Source organism: Xyrauchen texanus, chromosome 36 (genome assembly GCF_025860055.1).
Source record: "Xyrauchen texanus isolate HMW12.3.18 chromosome 36, RBS_HiC_50CHRs, whole genome shotgun sequence".
NCBI classification, from domain to species: Eukaryota; Metazoa; Chordata; class Actinopteri; order Cypriniformes; family Catostomidae; genus Xyrauchen; species Xyrauchen texanus.
In genome coordinates this window covers 13,656,799-13,679,271 of record NC_068311.1, presented here as the reverse complement: position 1 = coordinate 13,679,271, position 22,473 = coordinate 13,656,799, and the positions used below count along the sequence as shown (strand labels likewise).

Genomic DNA, 22,473 nt, shown 5'->3' with positions numbered 1-22,473 from the left:
CATGCAGCTGCTGTGTGTGCGCGTGTTTGTGTTGTGTGTCTTTTTGTTTAAGTTTTTATTAAATATTACTTTGACTGTTCAGCCAGTTCCCACCCCCTCCTTTGCCATTTCAACACTGTTGCATTGGTGCCGAAGGAGAAAAGATGCACTGTTGTGGAGTCCTCGCCACTGCCATCCGCCCAAAGGAGCAGCCGCCCTTTGGATGCGGAGGAACGGCTGGCGTGCGCGAGGGGATGAGGGGCTCGCTGCCGGCCGCATGGAGTGGTGGAGCTGCTGCCAAGGGTGGATGGGCTCCCTACCAGCCACCAAAACACAGAGGGGCATTCCATCCAGGGTTCGGAGGACTTGCCAGGGAGGAGCGGCTGTCGTCCACCAGAGGGTGGAGGAGTGATCGAGGACCAGGCGACGGCATGTCTGGGAACCGGCGAGCAAGATTTTTTTCTCTCTCTCTCTCACTGTCACTCCACCTTGCCCTTTCCCTCTTCTTTCCTCTTTTTTTGGGGGGGGTTGTACATCATGCCGTGGGTTCCCCGGCCTGAAAAAAAGGAGGGCGGGGTTGGGCCGTGACTACGCATGCCCGGCCACCAATTGGGCTAATCAGCCGAGGAGAGGGATAAGTGCAGCGGGATGCGACAGTTAGAGAGAGAGAGAGCCATTCGCAGCTGCCGCGTGTGCATTTGTGTTGTATGTCTTTTTGTTTAAGTTTTTATTTAAATATTACTTACTGGTTCCCGTCATCATGCCATGCCAAACCGTGCTCAAGAGGAAATGCTACTGGAACCGTAGGTCACCGTGCTCAGAACCATTCGGCCTGATGATGAAAAAGCGACTTTAGTCAAAGTAACTATTCACTTTTTTCCATACAATGAAAGTGAATAGTGACTGAGGCTAATATTTTCCCTGACATCTCCAGGTTGATAATGCACTGACTAATGTTAACATATACAACATTTAATAAAAAATGTATTGGTGTATGCAGAAGACAACATTAACAAAGTTTAAAAGATGCTGTGAAAGTGTTGTCTGTTGTTAGTTCGTGTTAACTAATGTAGCTAAACAATGTTAATGGATACAACCTTTTTGTAAAGTGTTTCCCATACAGTCTTGTACCAAAACAAGTTTGAATAAATTATGACAGAATTACATTTTTGGGTGAACCATCCCTTTAATGACAATAAAATTAGGATCAGAGAAGTAAAATCTGAGAGAATGGTTAATGATGAGAGAATGATGCCAGCTTTAAACATTTCAAGTTGATCATAGCAGATTGACATTAAATACCGCAATGATTTATACATTTGCATGTCGTTGGACTACATTCATTCATGGTGCTGCTGTCTCCTGAGAGGAATAGGGCTGAAGTGTAATGTCTATTTAGCTGTCAGTAGAGAGCGATGTAACGTCTACATACTTTCGACAAACGCCTACATTATTTCAAACACCATAGGCAAAATTGAAATTTTAAAAAATTCTAAATCTCGAAATTATTCTTAAATTACTCATACACACACATTATCGATTTTGTTTTTGTTTTGAATAACCACTTGCTTCTTTCTGTGGGGAAGGGAAGCTGTACTTTGTGCTTTTAAAAAGTAAACATTATTGAATGAAAAATATAGTATACTGTTTAGCAATATGACCGCTTTATTATAAAAAAAAAAAAAACGCTCATATTTTCATTGTAATAATGAAGCCAAGGTTGAAGAAATACATGTTGTTTTATTGGTCGTGGGATGGGTCGGGAACTTCCTGGTACAATCTCTGTCGTGAGAGCGAGAAGAGAGAGGGAGGTAATATTTCTAACATTTGCCTCAACCCATTACTGAGTACATGTCTCATGGTACTCATCCTAGCATTACTATTTATAATTTGAGACATACAGTACTAATACTTTCACTTTGTCCACTTAGAATTTAGTGGGGTGAGCGATTGTAATTGTTAACACTTTCAGATTTTCAGTGTTATACTGTGTTAAGGGGCGGTGTGGTTAAGACAGGAGGCAAAGATCCAGATTGCAGCTCGAGACAGAGGTTTAAGAACTACTACAGAGCTCTTGAATGCATGCAGTATTTATTGAGTATTACAGTGAGCGACCGGCAAGAATTAACTTCTACTTTTTGGACGTAGCGGGATTTGTAGTCGGCTTGCTTTAATCAAGGTAAGTGTTTGTCTTGTCCCGTCATTCATTCCGTTTTAGAACTAAAGCACATCAACGCCAGTTTTTAGAATTCACACGTGTGAGTGTCAGCGCACTGACTGTTTGTTCGGAAATGTTTCTTTAAGATTGTTTTTTCTTTCTTGTCAATTGAGGTTATATTGTTCTTGAGACAGCGGCGGTGTCTCAGAACTATGTGAACTGCCGACCTAGACAGCATTTTGGGCATTAGAGGCGCGTTTACTCACTAGTAAATGCAGCTCACTAGTTTTTAATACAGTAAAAGACTGTCCCATATATTTGATAAACTACGTTTCACTTGCACTCATAAAGATATCACCTCTATTATTTTACTCCTTGTTATTCACAGATAAAACTGCCCTGACTGGTACAGGTCTTCACTCCAATGCAAACCACCATCTCCAAAGCTTATAGAACTGCATTGAGCTCCATTTGTTAGGTAGTAATTTGAGTGACAATTTTTCAAGTCCACTCAAATAGAATGGCAGGGGGAGTTGAAGGAGACCAGCTGTTAATTATTATCTGTCATGCCAAACTAACCTCTACCTTAATAGAGATTCCACATCACATGCTGAGCATTTTCCATTTAGAAAATATGTTTGTTTTAACCATATGTAAGAGGATGTTGCTTTCAGCTGTATGTGTTTTAACTGCACAGCACTGATGACATCTTAAGGTCGTTGGCAGGTCATGTCCTCAATTGTCCTTCCTTGCATTCCTTTTATGTGTATGTGACATACCTGTCATGTTTCCATATGTTGCAAAACTTAAAGAAGATGCACCTGTCAAATGAAATGGATTGCTGGTAAGTGGAGGCTGCAAATCTATTTAATTGTGCATCAGTGCATCAGTGCATGGAGTTGTGGTTTATCCACTGTAATTGACAACAATTAAGTTGACAGTTGATTTGCATTCTACACAAGGCAGATCTCTCTGCGAATGATGCTATAAACAGCAAGAGTTATTTTTGCTGTATGTTTTAAAATGCTTTTGCCATTCAATATTACAAAGATGTTAATTTATTGTAGAAATAAATTCCTGCAAAAATGATTAACTCAGGCTTGTAATTGAGACATGGTGACAGTCTGACAGACCTTTAGCTGTGTCAAAGGGAAATACTTGGGATAGAGCTTTGGAAAGAGTGTATTTTGAGAGCAATGGGAAGCTGGTTTTTGGTTAGAAGCAGAGACACTTTGGACTTAAACTATTTTCCAGCTGTCCCAGGACAATTATGTTTCAGCTGAACCCTACATGTGTCAGCAGTGAGCCTTGTAAATGTATGTGTGTGCAGTTTCGGTCTAGTAAGGAAATGTACACACTTAGAATTAGACAAAAGAACCATTGCAATATCAACTGTTGTGACTTCTTGTTTAGTCTGTTTCTTTATTTTCCAATTACTCTCTGTTCGTCATCTGTTTATGGTGATAAGATATGAGATTGCTGCTGAATATTTGGTTTTTGGGCTCAGAGTGGGAGGGCTGCTGGCATTTGTGGCTGTTTAAAACCAGCCCTTCCCTCAGTGGTGGTCTGTCAACCAGCCAGCTGTCAAAGGTCCCAGAGAGATGTCAGAGGGGATACACCTGTGTCTGTAACATTCAGAACAGGAAGTTCTCATGGCCAACCAACCACTTAGATAAATGGGCCTCTACGTTACTTTAGGCATAGAAATTAACTATGGATTATATTTATGTTAATGAACTAACATTAAAGCCAACATGAAGCCAAGCCAACATTGGTTGATGAAATTTATAAAAGTTGATAAAATCAAGTATAGCATGTATTTTTTATAGTTGAATATCCAGTTTCACTCAGATAAAGACATCATATTATGTCTTCAACTCAACGTCATGCATCACTTAATTTAATTCTGTGGTTTGGAATGTTTGCATACAGAGGAACAGATAGATCAGTGGGGTGTATGAATTGTGTTAGTCTTTATAACGTTTACTTTACGAACAGGAAAACATTTTTTTTTTTTTTTTTTGCTCTAATCTTTTAAGTGTGAGAAAAGAGGTAAGGTGGAGGGGCAAATAGGCTAAAAAAGAGATTCTCAGAATGTGGACTTGTGTAAGTAAATGTCTTTATGCCCTGTGGTGAGTCATGAGCTCATTGTAGGATCTGCAGTTTTTCTTAATTTAGCTGTGGCTTTTCCACTTCAAATTTCCCATAGAGGGCCCTGCCCTTGGACTCCATTCTGCTCCATATCAGGGAAAAACTGCAAAGCCAGGCTGATGAATTTTAGCTATACAGCTCTTAAACTTTACTGCCTGGTTTTTATGGTATTTATAATCTCCCTTACAAAGAGTGCCGTGGCGGTGCTAGTGAGAGAGCACTAGAATGGAAAAGTGACATGATTGTTTGATCAGTTTTAGGGCTTTCACGGTTGTGAAATTTGGCTGATGATTAATTGTCAAACAAATAATTATGATTATGATGAATAATTGTCTGTTTTAGGGCTCTCATTATTCTGAAGTTTATAATGATTAATTGTCCATTTTAGAGCTTTCACAATTATGACGATTAATTGTCATACAAATTGTCATGCTTTTGTCACAGGTGTGTGCTTCATAAATCTTAAGAAGTCATTTAATCATATTTAACTTTTATGTGATTTCCTTTAATGCTTTAAAAACATATGAATGGCATTAAAAATTATATTTAAAATATCAAGCCAACCTGAACAGCTATAATATTATATTTTAGTGATGCACCGAAATTTATTTTTTACTGAAACACAGAGTTTTGCTTCTGAGCTTATTAATGAGAAATAAATAAATAAAAAAAATACAGTACAGTGGTGAAACGAGGGTTTATATTTCTGAACACTGTGCTCTTCATAACAGTTTTAATTATTTAGGCCTCAAATATCAAATAAAACTCAATACATCAAGACATCCTTACTATGCAAAGTTTTTCACCGGTGCCTAAAACTTTTGCACAGTACTGTATTTATCTATTTTAAAACAAATTTTATTTGATAAAATAATTTTGCCTTTTTTATGTTCTATGAATGTCTTTCCACTACCTTGTGAAAAAGAATACATCGATAATATTTGAAGGCCTTACTAAACAAAACAAAATCTCACTTCTTCAGGAAAAGTGGCAGATTCTCTTTCAGAAACAGTAACTTCTCTGCTTTCTCACAGGAGAGGCGGTTCCTTTTCTCATCAATGACATGAGATGCTGCACCAAACAGTCTCTCACTGACTACGCTTGTGCTGGGGCAGATAAACATCTGCATGCATCCATGCCAAATGTGGGAAGCTGCCTTGATTTGCACTCCAAGAGATGGGGGGGTTCCACAATATAACAATCAAATTGTTGCGCGGTAGCAATCTGTCAGTCTGGTATTTGAGTTGCTCACTACAGCATTGGTAGTGTGCGCACCTCATTCGTTGTATGGGCCTTTTTGAACATTGGAGAAGTCTCTGTTTTGTGCACACCTCATCCATTATCCTCAACCAGCAATCCACTGAGTCCCATGTCTTTGGTCTCCGTCAAATCAATTTCAGTTTTGATCATTTTGTGTGCCCGCTGCTTTATACAAGAATCAGAAAGGAGAGGAGAAAGCGGCAGACGGGAGAGAGAGATGCGTGAAACTGTTTGTGTGTGTATAAGTTTATTAAAAACATTACTTTGATATTTCGTCCGATTCCCGCCTCCTTTCCACTGAACCCTGTTACAACGGTATTGAACACAATACTTTAGCCCTGCGGTTTTCAAAGTGCGGGGCGCATTACCCCAGGGTGGCACTAGAGCATTTCAGGGGAGGCATGGAGAGTGGTAAAAATATTTATTAAATCATTCAAATAATTCAGTAATTACAATGGAGCGGTTTCTGAGACCACCAAATTAGAATCCTTAAGTTTCATGGGACAAACCCAAAAGACGACGATATAATGGCAGTATTTAAGTTCAGGATTTACATGGACAGGATCAGCTGATGCACCACAACTTTTATGTGTCGTTTGTCAGGAGATTTTAGCTAATGACAACATGCGACCTGCTAAACTCGGCGCCATCATGTACAGTGTGTCACAAGGGAAGCCTTCTGTCTTTTACTTTGACAACCCCTTACAAAGTACAGGTACATTTGACATCCCTACCAGCTCGCACTTGTTTGTGCTGACTGTGTTGTTTGTGAGTTTAAGATCCTCAGTTTTCTCACTGACACACTCACACACATACACAGACTACTGATTAACCTGATGGTGTTAATCCATCTGGAATCCTTTCACCCAGACTCATTCTTTGTTCTGATTAACAAGGGCATACATTGGGGCTGGAGTTGTGGGATTAAAACTTGAGGCTGTGCTTTCATGCCTTTTTCCAGAGGTTCCCTTTGGAAAAGTGCACAGAGATTAGATTACAGTGTTGATTTTATCTCTGTTCTGGCTTCCTGGATTCATTGCTAGATCTGATAATGGCTTCACATTTAGTGGATTTGTTGTATGTATGTATGTAATGGTTTGGATATGTGTTTTAGTTGACCAGTTTGGGTTTTTCAATGGCTGATGGTGATACCAATATATTGACCAGTTTCATGTGACTTCACTTTATGAATGCGCCACCTTGTTTGTGACCAAAACTTCATATACCTTCACTGTGCTGTGCTGTGGGATGTGACAAAGTTTGGTGATATTATTGTTTCTATTTACAAATCTTGAAAAGATGATACTGCTGTTTACTTGCCATAGCCAAAATGTAATGTTTCTTTCAATAAAGCTTTATCTCTTAAGTTACTGTGCTTTATTTTGCCAAAGTCAAGCAGTGATGAAGGGGGAGAGCAGGGAAATAAAAACACTTGTAGGTCTTTGCTCATTAATTCAGACATGTCTGTTATTTGTACACATCATCAATTTGGATACAAAAAAACTGGAAATGCACAAAGGATGACGTTATTTATAACACAGAGACTGTATAAAAGCTATACCATTTCATAATAGCAAACTATAGTTTTGGCAAGTCGTTTAGGACATCTACTTTGTGCATGACATGAGTCATTTTCATAACAATTGTTTACAGACAAATTGTTTCACTTTTAATTGACTATACCACAATTCCAGTGTGTCGGAAGTTTACATACACTAAGTTAACTGTGCCTTTAAGCAGCTTGGAAAATTCCAGAAAATTATGTCAAGCCTTTTGGCAGTTAGCCAATTAGCTTCTGATGGCTAATTGGAGACAATTAGAGGTGTACCTGTAGATGTATTTTAAGTACTACCTTCCAGCATTTATCAACTGATGTCTCTCAAAATGGCCAAATGTTGGCAGATTAGACACTAAATAAGACATCCATAACTAGTTATACTTGTAAATGCAGAAAAGTGGTTTATTATTCATTCTAATTTATTATGTTCCAGCTCACCTGCTAAACAGGCATGAACAAGGTGCATGCCACGTAGAGTCACATTACCTCCAGGTGTTACCTTCTAAACCCTGGTGACCTATGTGGCCTGTGTACACCTTAGACAGAACCATAATGCCCTTAAAGCATGTTGTTAAGTCTTGGTGCTAACCTTGTTCTGAACCCATATGGCTATGGTACCACCCTTCATAAGTACACAACCTGTTAGCTGCTCGGGATAAATCAAAACTGAGTTCTTTGGTCATTTTTAAGACCTATGAAGTGAGCAGACTTTTACAGACTCTCCCTTCACTTGTTACAATCACTTACTGAGAACTTGAAGGCATGGGTTAACCTTTAACCAGGCTTTTTCTGGCATTGAGATTAGTCATGCAATCCTGGCCAGGTGTGGCCTTGCATCAAGACCACAGAAATGAAATGGAGGGAGGAATATGCATATCATGCATGAATATGCAACAAAGAGTTGTTGACCATTGTTGATTAATGTATTGTTTATAGTAGAGATGCACCGATTTTCTTGGCCGATTCGATTTTTTTTTTGCACGTGTGACCTGCCGATACCGATTTTTTTTCCCGATTTTCTTTCTAAGAACTATTATTGACCGCATATACAAATAAAATCTACTTTTCTTCAATGCAACATTTTATTTTCATAATAAAATAAATTATTAAACATTACAATTTCCCCCAAACTGCACTAAGTTACAGGATCTTCTCTCATCTAAACAACTCTCAAAATAAAGTGCTCTGTGACTGGAAAGAGGTAGAAATAACAATTAACTGCAAATGAGTTGCTTTATATAACAGATGTCATTTTCCCCTATTTTTATAAATGGACCTTTTTCTCATCTAACAAAACAATTCCAAGATCTGAAAAACTGCAGTGTCCAATTCGCTCAACTTACGTTAGATGTACAAATATCAGTTGTAATACTGAGCACTGCTCCGGGAACGGCTTGTAACCATACCTGTCAACACTCCCGGTTTTCCCGGGAGTCTCCCGTTTTGTTATTTCTCCCCAAAAAACTCCCGTAATTTGTATGGCCCAAACCACGTTATATGATTAATCACATCAATATATTATTCCAAGGTGGTCCAGTTGCCAGATATTGAATGAAATGCATCCTACTCAAACAATCGACACATCATACAAATTACAAATCATTTGTGACCTCAACCTGGCAACCTACAACCCAGTTGCGCTGTTGATATCTGCGCAGGCAGTAGACGCGTGGTGTTAAATCAAGCATCACTGGTAGAGGGGAGGAGAAGACTCAGCTGGTGCTCCGGTGAAAAAAACAAAATATACATGCACATTTAACAACAGCTGGATGGAAGAATTTAATTTTGTATCCCGAAGCCATATCGACAATGCCCACGCCTTTTGCAATGTGTGTCGCACTGATTTTAATATCGGACACAGTGGGAAAAATTACGTTACTCAGCACATTAAATCACAACGGCACAATTTGTATGCATTTCATCTGCCTCTGCCATCCAGCACCCCACTTCCCCTCTCCCGGATTTGTGTACCCAAATGTTGACAGATAACAGGCTGCGTGTGTGACATGACACGAGATTAAACAACTCGGGCAACGCGACGTCGGAAAATAACCACCTACTCCGTATCGAGGAAATTTATGAGATTTCTGATCCCTCTGTCCTCAACTATGGAGAACAGCTGGTCATCCAGAGCCATGAATTCCATAATTTTCCTCGTAATTGCTTTGGTCTTTTCGCTGCTCATACCAAGGAATGATTGTGGCTGGCTCTGAGCTCTGGCTATCTTTAGCCGCTTTCACTTTTTAGCTTCTTTTTTAAAATGGGCATTTTCAGCTGGGTGATGGTGTTTTAAATGTCTAATTAGGTTTGTTGTTCCGAAAGTTATTGTGGTGGTTCCCCCACGGTTTACTTTGGCCTTACAATTATTACACATTTCGAACTTTATGTATTCTTCACTCACACAGTGAAGATCTTCCATGCCAATGACATGATTACATGCGGCTGTGGCGTTATTGCCTGCACCGTTGGCAACAAAACGGACCGGCTTGGAATCGGAAAGACGTGAGGCTGACCGGCCAGTCACCGGTTCGGCCGAGCATGCGGAAAATCGTCTAATTCCGGTCCCTGGCCGGTCGATCGGTGCATCTCTAGTTTATAGTGGAAAATGGATGTTTGTGGATACACAAAAAAGTATAGATTTCACCAATGTTAACATGATTATAAAGGAATAGTTGGCAGCATCTATCCAGTTTTGCTGCTTACAAATATTAGTTGACCTTACTCTTGTTATCTTGGCTCAAGCATTGGGCAGTATCTGCTACAATGCCACTTTACCTCAGATATACTGCTGTGTAATGGTGCAGTATTGTCACAAAAATCTAAAATGCCAAAAACCTGATCTATTTCAAATATCTTTTGATTAACATCATTGTCCTTTGTGGAAAGTACTACATGGCCCATATGGAAGCAACTCTATGAAAATACAACTATGTGTATTAGTTCCTCAACATAGTATTATTTCCTTAAACATCTGTGAATTAGTTGTAGGTCTTAAGTTTTTGACTCACATGAATTCATGTACAACAACTACACAAGAAACCATATATTCTGGTAGATAGATTTTACTTGGGTAAGAAAAATAGTGAGTTGTTTTTTTCCAGTCACTGTAGATCTATGCTCCTACTAGTATTTGCTGTGACATAATTAGTATCATATAAGGTAGAGGTCGACCGATATATCAGATTTACCGATTAATCGGGGCCGATATTCTCTTAACTATCGTCTATTGGAAAAAATCAGCTCCGGTAGTTTCGGATAGTTATTTTTGGTTTAATTTCTCTGTGGCCAGCACTGGATGATTCTACAGTCTGAACTCCTTGGTTCAAAAATGTAATGTGCCCTCTAGATTTTAAATAAAAAACAATCAGTGACTCCGCACGGAGTTTGTTGTGCAATGTGACTAGGATATTTATAGAGATGGATGCTTCAAAAGCGGGTTTGAAACATCAACTGAGAAAATCCAAGGTATGTACAATACACTTTATTATTATTGTCATGGCACAATAAATACAAATTTAATATAGTCAAAGTTGGTTTGATAATTTGTTTATAAATAATCGCTGCACTGGAGAACTGCATTGCTGTCAAGGTGGAGTGGACACAAACATTAGAGCTTACTTTAGCTGTTCAAATGGTTAGAACAAAGTCAAAGATGAAAATTGCTTAATTTTCCTATTAATATGCTGTTTTGAATGGAAAAAAAAGTCACATGAAATTGTGCAGAATTTGTTTTTTCTGGGTTTAGAGACACCCTATATTTTCTAGTCAGGTTATAAACATGAGCACTCCAAAGTGAATTTATAAGTTAATCATCAGTAGTAAATCAACCATTAATGCCAACCTTATATGAATATACTGCCTGAGTTTTTGCTTTTGCTCGGCCATTTGCTTGCGTCTGAAGACTAAGCGCTAGCAAATTGCGTTGCATGAATGTGATGTGCACAGTTAGTATAGTTTTTAGTTTAATATATACCATACCTTTCTAAACTTATCTTTAAAAGACAAGACATGAGTTGATTTTATTTCTATTCCTTTTTCTCTCTCACTTTCTTGTACATCATTCATATATTTAATATGACAATAAAATAAAAAATTATAAATATTGTCTGTTGTGATGAAGCATACAGTTGCTATTTGGCTCTGTAAGGCAGTGTTTTGTATTACTGCTGAACAACAAACATTTGAACTGTAATATTTTAATTCATATTTCCATTAATTTCAGATGACAAAGGCTCTGAAGAAGGTACCAATGTTGGAGAAATGTATTAAATATTGCCATTGAAAGTGATACTTACTAAAGTTCAGCATTATTTTACATTGAGTGGAATGTTTTTATTCATATTTTACATTTTAAAAACGATCAGCCGATTAATCCACTATCAGCTTATTTTCCCAACTTAGTTTATCGGTGGTATCAAGCATATTGGCATAGTAAACCTTCACAAAGGTCAAAAGAAGGTCATTTTGTGAAATAACATGGGGGAAAACATGTTTAGGAAGGTCATTTCATGTGGGTGATTGAAGCAGAGATAAGGAAAGAGTGTGCAAAACTGAGTCCTGGCATGTTTCAGTGCGATTAGATTTAACAACTCATACCTTTACTATGCCTCATTAAAGCAAGTCATTTCCTAGATGGAGTTGTTTTCAGACTTGGAGTGACTCTGTTAATAAAAGACATGCAGGTGTAAGCTCCCCCTGATAATGAAGAGTCTTTATATATTTTATTTCATTGGAGGAGATTGGATGATCTGTATGATGCCATTACAACTTGATTTGTTAAAATAGACATTAGTCTAAAGAACTGAGCAGAAGCAATTGTTCTGTCATTAATGTTCTGTTGAGTGTCTATGCATGTTCTTATTGGGTCAGCATTAATATGGTTGAAGGGCGTTTGTCCTTTTGCCCTTTCCTAAGGGTATCTCACAATTATGGCTGCTATGTGTGGAATGAATGGGTGTGGTGGCTTTCTGTTCCCTGTGCATGATATTGTCATGGTTGCTACAGCATTTGGTCAAGCCAAATTGTCTGTTTGTGTGCAGTGTTAATGATATCCACACTGATACATTATGTTTACCTCACCCCATGACTTGCATTTGAGCCATGCATGATAATGAAATGGTGTCATGCTCAGTCAAAGCTGAGATGCTGTCATAAGATGTTGTAATAGACTTGGCCATAGACAGTGTTGTCCTTAGGGAGAGAAAGTTTTTCACAATTAATTTCCAAGCAGTTTGCTTCATCCTCTAACTTAGGTTCCTTTTGTCAAAATTTCGTTTCAAGAAGCATTTTATCCCACATATTCATAGAGCTACATCACCGTACAGCATTACAACATTTAGCTGCACTTGTGGCTCTGCCTCTGTATCTCAGCATTACATTACATCTTTCTAACAGTGGATTTAATCTTTGTTCTCCTCTCACTGGTAAACAATCTGTTGGTCTCCAAAGGCTTCTGATGGTCTTTGGCTCCAGCAATGTAAGCAGAGTGGGGTTGAGAGATTTGTTCCACTTATAATGACTGACTGTTTTAGTCACATTGCTGTTCATTCGAGTGGGACAATTCGATGTGAGATGGGCAAATGTAGGCTGTAGGCCTCTGAAATCTTCTACTGTTCGTTGTGTTTTGAGAAACTGTCCAATTGTTGCTGATCCCAGACCCCTGGAAAAAAGCAATGCAACAGGAAGGTCCATCACGGGTGTTTTGGCAGCATCTTTAAGGATTTTATGCAGTCCATTTTAAGAGGATGTGGTGTTGACAATTAAAAATCAACACCTCTAATTGACCACTGACAGCTCAACAGCCTTGAGTTTTCAGTAGAGGAAGAGATCTCTGTTATTTGTCACTGTGCATTGGGCCTTGTGCTTCAACAACACGTACTCGAGGCTAAGGGCGCTTACACACCAAAGTTTGCGCTCTGTAATAAGCCACTTTTCCACTATTGGGCCTAATGGTTCTTGTTGCAGAGCCATGCCATTCCATGACATGTTAGCATGGCTATAGTTTATTTTTCCACTGTGGTGCTAAGGATCAGGATTGGAATTCACTGACTGAATAAGTGGCTAATCGTGAGTTATATAATTTCACTACAGGTGTTCAACCTGAATGGTTCTCCATTCTAAGTACAGTTAGCTAATCATGCTGAGAAATCCAGGCCGGGAATGCTTTGTAATCGCACTGTATTGAACCGTGCTCAAGTGGAAATGATACTGGAACCATTATTCAACATGCTTGGAACCATTTGGCCTGATGGTGTAAAAACACTTGTATAGAATTCTGCAAATCCACTGATTTGAAGTGGGTGCAGTTATCATTTGGAAATCCAATTGGCTATATTCCTGCTTGATTTCAAATTGACCCGGCTCTTTCCACACTGTTACAATACATCTTAAGCATTCCACTCTGTCAAACGCTCCATCAGAGCTTGCTCTAGTGTGTTGGCGCCAGAAGTTATAAACATAGCTTGTTGGAGGCCACAGAAAGAAAGGCGGAGGGAGGAGATGGCTGTGTCATCATTGTTCCATCCTCCTTTCACTCAGCATTGGACAGAGACAGAAACCCTTGTGGGAACCCTCTGTCCCATGCTTAAACATAACCTGCCCTTATAAGGCATTGTGGGTATTCTAAGCTCAGGGAGGGGGAGACTGAGACCTCAGCATTGCCAACCCAGCTGCTGGATCTGAAAGCAATGGGAGATCCTCTGGCCATATGTAGAGGTGCTGTGCTGTACTGTACCATGCTCCTAGACCAATCCTTTAAAAAGGAGGGATAGTTGGGGGTTGGCCCCAGGCTTCTGGATGAGTTGGATAATTGGAACGAGTACAGTCTTGTCTGCTTATACGTCAGTGCAACTTCTTTTTCAACAGAGGTGATAAAAACTTAGTAATAGAATGTGGTAATGCTTGCTTTTCACTCCACACCTCCCTCTTCACCTGTTGGCTGGCTATTACCAAAGTGGGCATGACCAAACTCATTTCCACCCACTAGGGTGTTACTCCACCCACTAGAGCTTGAAAAGAGAGCTGGAATGGTGTGATTGATGTTTTTTCACTGCAGATTTCTTCCCTCTTACATCTAACCAGCTCTGTTGGAGAGCATTGGTGGATAGGAAAGGAGTATTTCTCCTTCGATCTCTTAAAAAAAATTGTCCAGAGCACTGCCTGTAAAAAAGGGTGCAAACTAACTTTGTGGGAAACATGTATGCCTGTATACATCATCAAAAAACTCTAGATCCAAGAGTTTCCCAAATCATTTGAGTGATTACTGTGCCATGGACTTGAGCCTGGTTTTGATGTTTCGATTTAGAGCGGAACCTTCTTTCTGTTCCAGTAAACACATTATTTCAGAGCCTAGAAGACCCCGCTATAAAGGATAGGTTATTCTTAAATAGCAAGTTTTTCCATGTGCTACTCAGTCTCGCACACGGTCAAGCACTTTTAAAATACACTCTTTTCACCACAAGCCCATATGGACATATTCAATGCATGTACACTACAACTGCATTGTGATACTCTATTAGTATAGTCAACAGCAAGTGCATGAGCTTACTATACGCCAGCGCCAAAACGTTCAGATTTCCATGTGACTGTATGTCCCATACAAATTGCGCATGATGCAAATTTCATCATCAGCACAGTTCTCACAGACAGTCTGCATGCAGCTAGGATTTTTAGACACACGGGCAGTCTGTGTACCGATGAAGAAATTTACGTCACATGGACTTTGCGCAAGATATTCCAGCATGCGGAAAACCAAAGTATACTTTGGCCTTAAGATCTGAACCATACTCTGTGCAAGTACATGTACAGAAATCCTTCTTAATTAAATTTTACGTTTTGTTGCATTCAGAAATGTGTCAATGACAATTCATAACGCAAGTAGGTGTTGCTTTCTCAGTGTTGCCACAAGGAGCACAATAGCGAACATTTGCATAAACTGATTTCTTTTACACACAGTTTTCACCTGTTTGACCTACTGTCATGGTGGTGCAACAGTTTGGAGCAAAGTTAGTTAAAGTTTGTTTAACTATCATCCTTATTTTTGATACTAGTCACCTGAATAACAGCACATCCGATTTAATGGTGCAAAAATGTAAAGGTGGCTCTATCACCTTCTTGAGAACTGAGGTTTTTTACCACCACAGTAACTCAGGATGTCATGTGAAGTATGTTCAGCAGGACTGTTGGTCAAGCATTCACGTCAGCGTTTGCATACTTGCATAGAGTATGTTTCTAGCCAAAGTCCTCTGAAAATATGTTCTAATCAATGGGGCAAACAGACACTAACACTACCATGTGAGGTGTTGTATGACTCAAAAAGCCCAGAGGTGAGAAGGGCTGAGAGGAAACGACAGAGGGAGAAAGAATGAAGCGGTGAGAAACGATGAGTGTGTTTTACACACTCAGTCAACATACAACTTCCTGACACGTTGCCACAGTGACCTTGTTTAGTTATATCACAACAAAGAGTTATATCCACTGATTACTACATTGCAGTGAGACAGTGATAAGTTTCCCTTCTCATTATATCAATTATTCTCAGCTTTGCTGTCCCTAGTTCTATTCTGACTGTTTAACACCCACATGCATTGCATTCTTCTGTTCTGACACCACAGCACTCTCACACACACACTCTTTTCCTCAGTTTTTTTTTTCTCTCCATCATAGACTTCCCTCATGTAATTCCTTTCAAATATGTCTCATGGATGTCCCATAAGTCCCTTCTTAATTTATTTTCTCTGTACCTGCCTCTACAGGTCATGTGATCGTAACAAGAAATCATTCCATTCTCTATTCTTTTTCTCACCTTTGCTGCTCTCTCATTTTTATCCTCCTGTTCCTATGATATGCATGTGGGCTTTTCCAGTATCAGGCTGTTCTCACCACTCCCATAGCTCAAGGCCATGACACATAAGTAAACAAAGAAAGATGTGTTGCCATTGTGTTGAATTTTCTGCGACCAAAATCCCAGAAAGTGTCTTAAAGGAATAATTCACCTAGAAAAAAAATGCAGTCATTGCTCATGCTCATGTTGTTCCAAACCTGTATGACTTTATTTCTTCTGTGAAACACAAAAGGAGGAAATGTTTTATAATGTAGGCTGCCAGTCACTTTGTTTCATGCAACTTTTGTGAATCGGAACTGTTGCTTTGAATCCTCAATAAGAATTCAAAAGCACCATAAAAATATCATAAATGTGGTCAGTGAATAACATCTTAAATGTCGGTCTGTTTATCACACACAGCTATTTTATGGCTTCAAACGACATGGAATGTAGGGCACAAGTCATATGGGCAACTTTTATGGTAGTTTTGCGTCCTTTTTAGAAGCTTGAAAACACAAAGCCCCATTAATTATAATTGCTTCGAAACGAGAAGTGAGTACATTATTGAAAATGTCTTATTTTGTGTTCCACAGTAGAAAGAAAATCATACAATCCAATGGCTGAATAAATCCTATCCTGTATATTTTTTTTTTTATTTTTATTTTTTTTTTTTCTTCCAATTTTGGGTGAACTGTTCCTTTAAGTCATAAGCAAAGGGAGAAAGTGAAAGGGAAAAAACACAACAAAAGTAAAACAGTCTGCTTTGTTATTAAAGGTGCAGAGTTTATGAATTTTTTCTGTTGTTAGAAGTGCTGATTTAGTTGTCAGCGAGAACACGAGAAGTGTTTTGCAAGTTCTAAACTCCTCCTGTTAGAACCAACCAGAACCGGGTTTCGAAGTTCATTCATAAAGCTTTGGATATCCTCTCTGTCTATACATTTAAATCCTCATCCTTTGCCAGTGGATTCATTTTGATGTTAGAGTGACCCGCCACACATGGCAGTTTATAACTTTGATCTTCTGCCTCCGTGTATGATCCTCCATGCGACACCACAGTTTCTACAAATAGATCTGTCCTGTGTGAGAGTATAAATAGCCTTGTGACCGAGTAGGCGGAGAGAAAGAGGGAGGGGCACAGATGGAGAAGAAAAAAGGACAGAAGGGGAGGGTTTGAGTGTGTACAAAGACAAAACATTTTCATAATTCTCATCAAACATAATTTGAATTACATCACCTACATCGTTTGCATTGATGAGGATCAAATTCCAAATAAACTCATTTGGATGGAAGTAATTATTGTGGTCAGGAACAAAAGGGATTGAAAATTGATTTGTTTATGCATGGCTTAATTAACTTTGCCAGACCATTGACAAGAGATCCAGAAGAGGCTGACATGGAGGAATCGAGTGACTGAACTATGACTCACCACTGTGTGTCCGTCAGAGGGAGGAGAGCAGAAAAGTAATCCATGGAGCACATGTGTTGAGCAGCATGCACTGATGTCTCCTATAGGGGCTTTACAAGCTTAATTATTTAAAACTGGAAAAGGCGTGTTGTTCAAGGAAGCTTTAATGTTGAATGTCTTGTCTGAAAGTTAAAAAAAGTTTTAAAAGCCATTATGTGTAAAGGTTATTTAGACCTTGGGTAGTTTAAATACTAGGGCAGTTTGAATAGAGATTTGAAAGCCATGTGGTTGCAAAGGTGTTGCTAGGAAGTGGCTAAGGTGTTCTGGGTTATTGCTAGGGTGTTGCTTATCAGTTGCTATGGGGTTCTGAGTGGTTGCTTGGGCATTGCTAAATGGTTTCAAGACAATTTAAGTCATTTTTATTTGTATATCACTTGTCACAACACACATCATTTCAAAAAGCTGTAATATAATAATGTCTCCGAGTCATAATAGTGTGGTTTAATACAAAAAAAACATGATTGTAAATTGCACCTTTAAATAGAGTGGGTACGGAAAGTATTCAGACCCCCTTAAATTTTTCACTTTTTTTTTATATTGCAGCCATTTTCTAAAATCATTTAAGTTCATTTTTTTTCCTCATTATTGTACACACAGCACCCCATATTGACAGAAAAACACAGAATTGTTGACATTTTTGCACATTTATTAAAAAAGAAAAACTGAAATATCACATGGTCCTAAGTATTCAGACCCTTTGCTGTGACACTCATATATTTAACTCAGGTGCTGTCCATTTCTTCTGATCATCCTTGAGATGGTTCTACACCTTCAATTGAGTCCAGCTGTGTTTGATTATACTGATTGGACTTGATTAGGAAAGCCACACACCTGTCTAAATAAGACCTTACAGCTCACAGTGCATGTCAGAGCAAATGAGAATCAAGAGGTCAAAGGAACTGCCTGAAGAGCTCAGAGACAGAATTGTGGCAAGGCACAGATCTGGCCAAGGTTACAAAAAAATTTCTGCTGCCCTTAAGGTTCATAAGAGCACAGTGGCCTCCATAATCCTTAAATGGAAGACGTTTGGGACGACCAGAACCCTTCTTAGAGCTGGCCGTCTGGCCAAACTGAGCTATCGGGGGAGAAGAGCCTTGGTGAGAGAGGTAAAGAACAACCCAAAGATCACTGTGGCTGAGCTCCAGAGATGCAGTCGGGAGATGGGAGAAATTGTAGTAAGTCAACCATCACTGCAGCCATCCACCAGTCGGGGCTTTATGGCAGAGTGGCCCGACGGAAGCCTCTCCTCAGTGCAAGACACATGAAAGCCCGCATGGAGTTTGCTAAAAAAACACCTGAAGGACTCCAAGATGGTGATAAATAAGATTCTCTGGTCTGATGAGACCAAGATAGAACTTTTTGGCCTTAATTCTAAGCGGTATGTGTGGAGAAAACCAGGCACTGCTCATCACCTGTCCAATACAGTCTCAACAGTGAAGCAATGGTGGTGGCAGCATCATGCTGTGGGGGTGTTTTTCAGCTGCAGAGACAGGACGACTGGTTGCAATCGAGGGAAAGATGAATGCGGCCAATTACAGGGATATCCTGGACGAAAACCTTCTCCAGAGTGCTCTGGACCTCAGACTGGGCCGAAGGTTCACCTTCCAACAAGACAATGACCCTAAGCACACCGCTAAAATAAAGAAGGAGTGGCTTCACAACAACTCCGTGACTGTTCTTGAATGGCCCAGCCAGAGCCCTGATTTAAACCCAATTGAGCATCTCTAGAGAGACCTGAAAATGGCTGTCCACCAATGTTTACCATCCAACCTGACAGAACTGGAGAGGATCTGCAAGGAGGAATGGCAGAGGATACCCAAATCCAGATGTGAAAAACTTGTTGTATCTTTCCCAAAAAGACTGTATTAGATCAAAAGGGTGCTTCTACTAAATACTGAACAAAGGGTCTGAATACTTAGGACCATGTGATATTTCAGTTTTTCTTTTTTAATAAATGTGCAAAAATGTCAACAATTCTGTGTTTTTCTGTCAATATAGGGTGCTGTGTGTACAATAATGAGGAAACAAAATGAACTTAAATTATTTTAGCAAATGGCTGCAATATAACACAGAGTGAAAAATTTAAGGTGGTCTGAATACTTTCCGTACCCACTGTAAATAATTATATTTATATTTAGACCCCCAGCTTAAGCAAAGCTAAAGGCAACTGTGGCAAGGAACACAAAACTCCATAATGTTGGTTAATGGAGAAAAATAACCTTTGGGGATACCAGGCTTACTGTGTAGGCAAGTTCCCCTCAGGCTAAAAAGCATGAATATAATGCCAATATTAGTTATTTATTTGTAGTCAAGATTCAAAATTTGTAAACAAAGTTAGGGGCTAATGTTTAATCAAAAAGCTTCTGTATTAAATAAAATTAATGACAAAAGTCTTTATAGAATTTACATTCTTATTTAACAGCGGAAGTGCAAACAGATGCATTGTCCTTTGTTATTTGGCTGATGAAGGCCGCAATTGATTTATTATCAATGTTTTAAGAATGTACTCCATCCTTTGACCAAGGTGATGCAGGCAGAGGTCAGTAAGGTGCACTGCAGTTTGACTGTTATCTTGTGACAGATTCATTTACGCTTCAATAGACTGTTCTCATGGTGTTACACTTGCACTGATTCCTACTACTGCAGACTCAAGCTTCATATTAACAGCGAAATACCACATTGTTTATTATTCAGTACAGTTATATGTAGAGTAGCAATATTCACCGATAGTAGAGCTGCACGATTAATTGTTAAAAGATCACAATCTCGATTCAGACACCCAAGCGATCTCATTTCTATTTGACAAAAATTGTAGTTGTATGCATTTATAAGGCCGTCAAATTTAAATTCGAAATTCACTTCAAGACGCGTTTTTAATGTTATTAACTTTATATGGCATCTGCAAAACACAGTGGTCCTGCACGATATGCTGAATAAACTAAAACGCAACGGCCAAAGAAATGTGTTCACCACAGTGCTTTACAAACTGCAGGGTGCAGACACAATAAGCGAGGAGTGTGACATAATCTCTGTTCAGTTGAACATGCAGACTCTGCACTTTTTTTTAATCAAAATACCCCTCTTTAGGCGATACTAATGTAAACACAGCTGTTAGTGTAAACAGACGGGATTAAATCGGCACTGTCTTGATGTAATATTATAGCAAACACAGCCGTTAATGTATAAGCAGACAGGACAAATTCTCAAAATGTTAGATTTGTGTGATGTCTAAATGTATATTAGCTCACGATGTCTGTTATAGGCATTTAGGCATTCTTACTGCATCAAATCAGTATTAATGTGATCAAATAATCTCACAGTAAAGAGTGTGAAATATTTAAGTACTTTCATTTGCATTAAATTACCTTTTTTAATGTTTTATATTATACATTTTTTTATGTTTAATTGCTACTGTTGCTGAAAAACGTTTTACTCTGCTCTCTATTTAACTTTTTGCAATAATCACAAGATGCTGTTTGGTTTATAATGTATTCATTGCACCCTCTTGAGAGATAAATTGTTACTTTGTTTAATACCCTTATGTCCAAGTTTTGTAAATCACTGAAATAAAAAGTTTTTTCAGAATCGTGAGAGAATCATAATCTTTATTCTAAGCAAAAACATTGTGATTCTCAATTTATCCAGAATTGTGCTGCTCTAACAGATAGCAGTGGTATTCGGCTGAATTTGGTGGCGAAGCGGTTCAGACTATGAGCCCAGGCCAGGGGCTGTTCAAACAGATGGAACACAACAGACTGGAACCGAACGCAAGGATCTTGAGACACACATTTCCAAGTTGAACATCTTTCCTAACAAAGGATTTAAACAACTTGTTGATTAATTGTAAGGGGCTGTTCAAACTGAACACATTTGCAACCATCCATTTGTTTTTCTATGTAAATTTGCGCTAGACGAACGTCTTTGTTTCACTTTGTTTTTGTTTATTCAGTGTCTTTTAGATGATGTGTCTAATTAAAAAGAACTTTAAAAGCATATTGAGACACATGTTTTCTGTTAAACTGTATTTGTTGCACTGTGTCTTGCCTATTTAGCACAAGAATGTGATCGATCTGAAGTCATCGTATTACAGTGAGGATACATTATTTTTATTGAAATCAGATGTGTTTATACGTTTCTCTTGGATGCATGAAGACATTAATTTGCTTTCTCATCTCAGTAACTTTAAATATGCAACTTAGCTTGTTAATGAATGCACCAATGTGACCAGCTGGATATAAACTAATGCAAATAGATGGTAATAGATGGTAACAATCATGACATTTAAACATTTGAGTAGGACTTGCGTGTATTTTTGTCACATTGTTCTAACTGCTTTAGGTTAGCTTTAATGTTAGTGTCCTCTCAGCCTTGTCGGCAAACATACTGCTGTTCTCTGTATAATGACAGTGGACCCAGCACTGGGGATCTGTGCCGATTAAGCTGCAAACCCGATATATCGGTCGACCTAGTCTTTAGTCTAGATTTAAATTGAGGGAGTATATTGGAGTCCCGAAACATCTTCAGAAGACTATTCTATAGATTAGGAGCCAAATAGGAAAAGGATCTACCTCCTTTTGTGTATTTTGATATTCTAGGTATTAACAGGCCAGAATTTTGCGATCTTAGTGAACGTGATGGAGTATAGGGTTATAGATTGCATACTGTATGTACTGTATGGTTGCATAATTCCAATTTTGTTTCTGATGATTAAAATTTTATAATTAAAGAAATTCATAGTCTTTACTACTGTGCTATGATGGAATATCTGGTTCAGTCAAAGCTTTATTCCTTACAAATTTATCCACAGTACTGAATAAACACCTAGGATTATTGTGGTTATTTTCTATGAGTTTGCTAAAATATACAGACCTGGCAGCTTGTAGAGCCTTTCTGTAGCTTGAGACACTATCATTCCATGCACCACGAAAGATGTTGTACAGTGCAGGGCTTTTCTCTTTTAATTTTCTTTAATCGAAGGGTGGGGTGACACTATCAAGAGTCCTAGAGAAGACTTTATATTTTCTGTGATTAAATTTTTTTGGTTTACTGAGTTTTCAAACAGATCTGGAAGGTTATTAGTG

The 22,473-nt window shown here is 38.7% G+C and overlaps 1 protein-coding gene across 3 annotated transcripts in view; it reads left to right on the top strand.

Moving 5' to 3' along the window:
- Positions 1–22,473, top strand: part of myo1cb (myosin Ic, paralog b) — a 70,127-nt gene that overhangs the window by 4,301 nt on the left and 43,353 nt on the right. The window contains exon 1 of one of the 3 annotated variants that reach the window (XM_052106804.1): positions 1,779–2,158. The exons of the other annotated variants lie outside the window; for them this stretch is intronic. The gene's annotated coding sequence lies outside the window, so the exon portion shown is untranslated. Of the gene's footprint in view, positions 1–1,778; positions 2,159–22,473 lie in introns of those variants that run through there. 3 annotated transcript variants of the gene reach the window in all.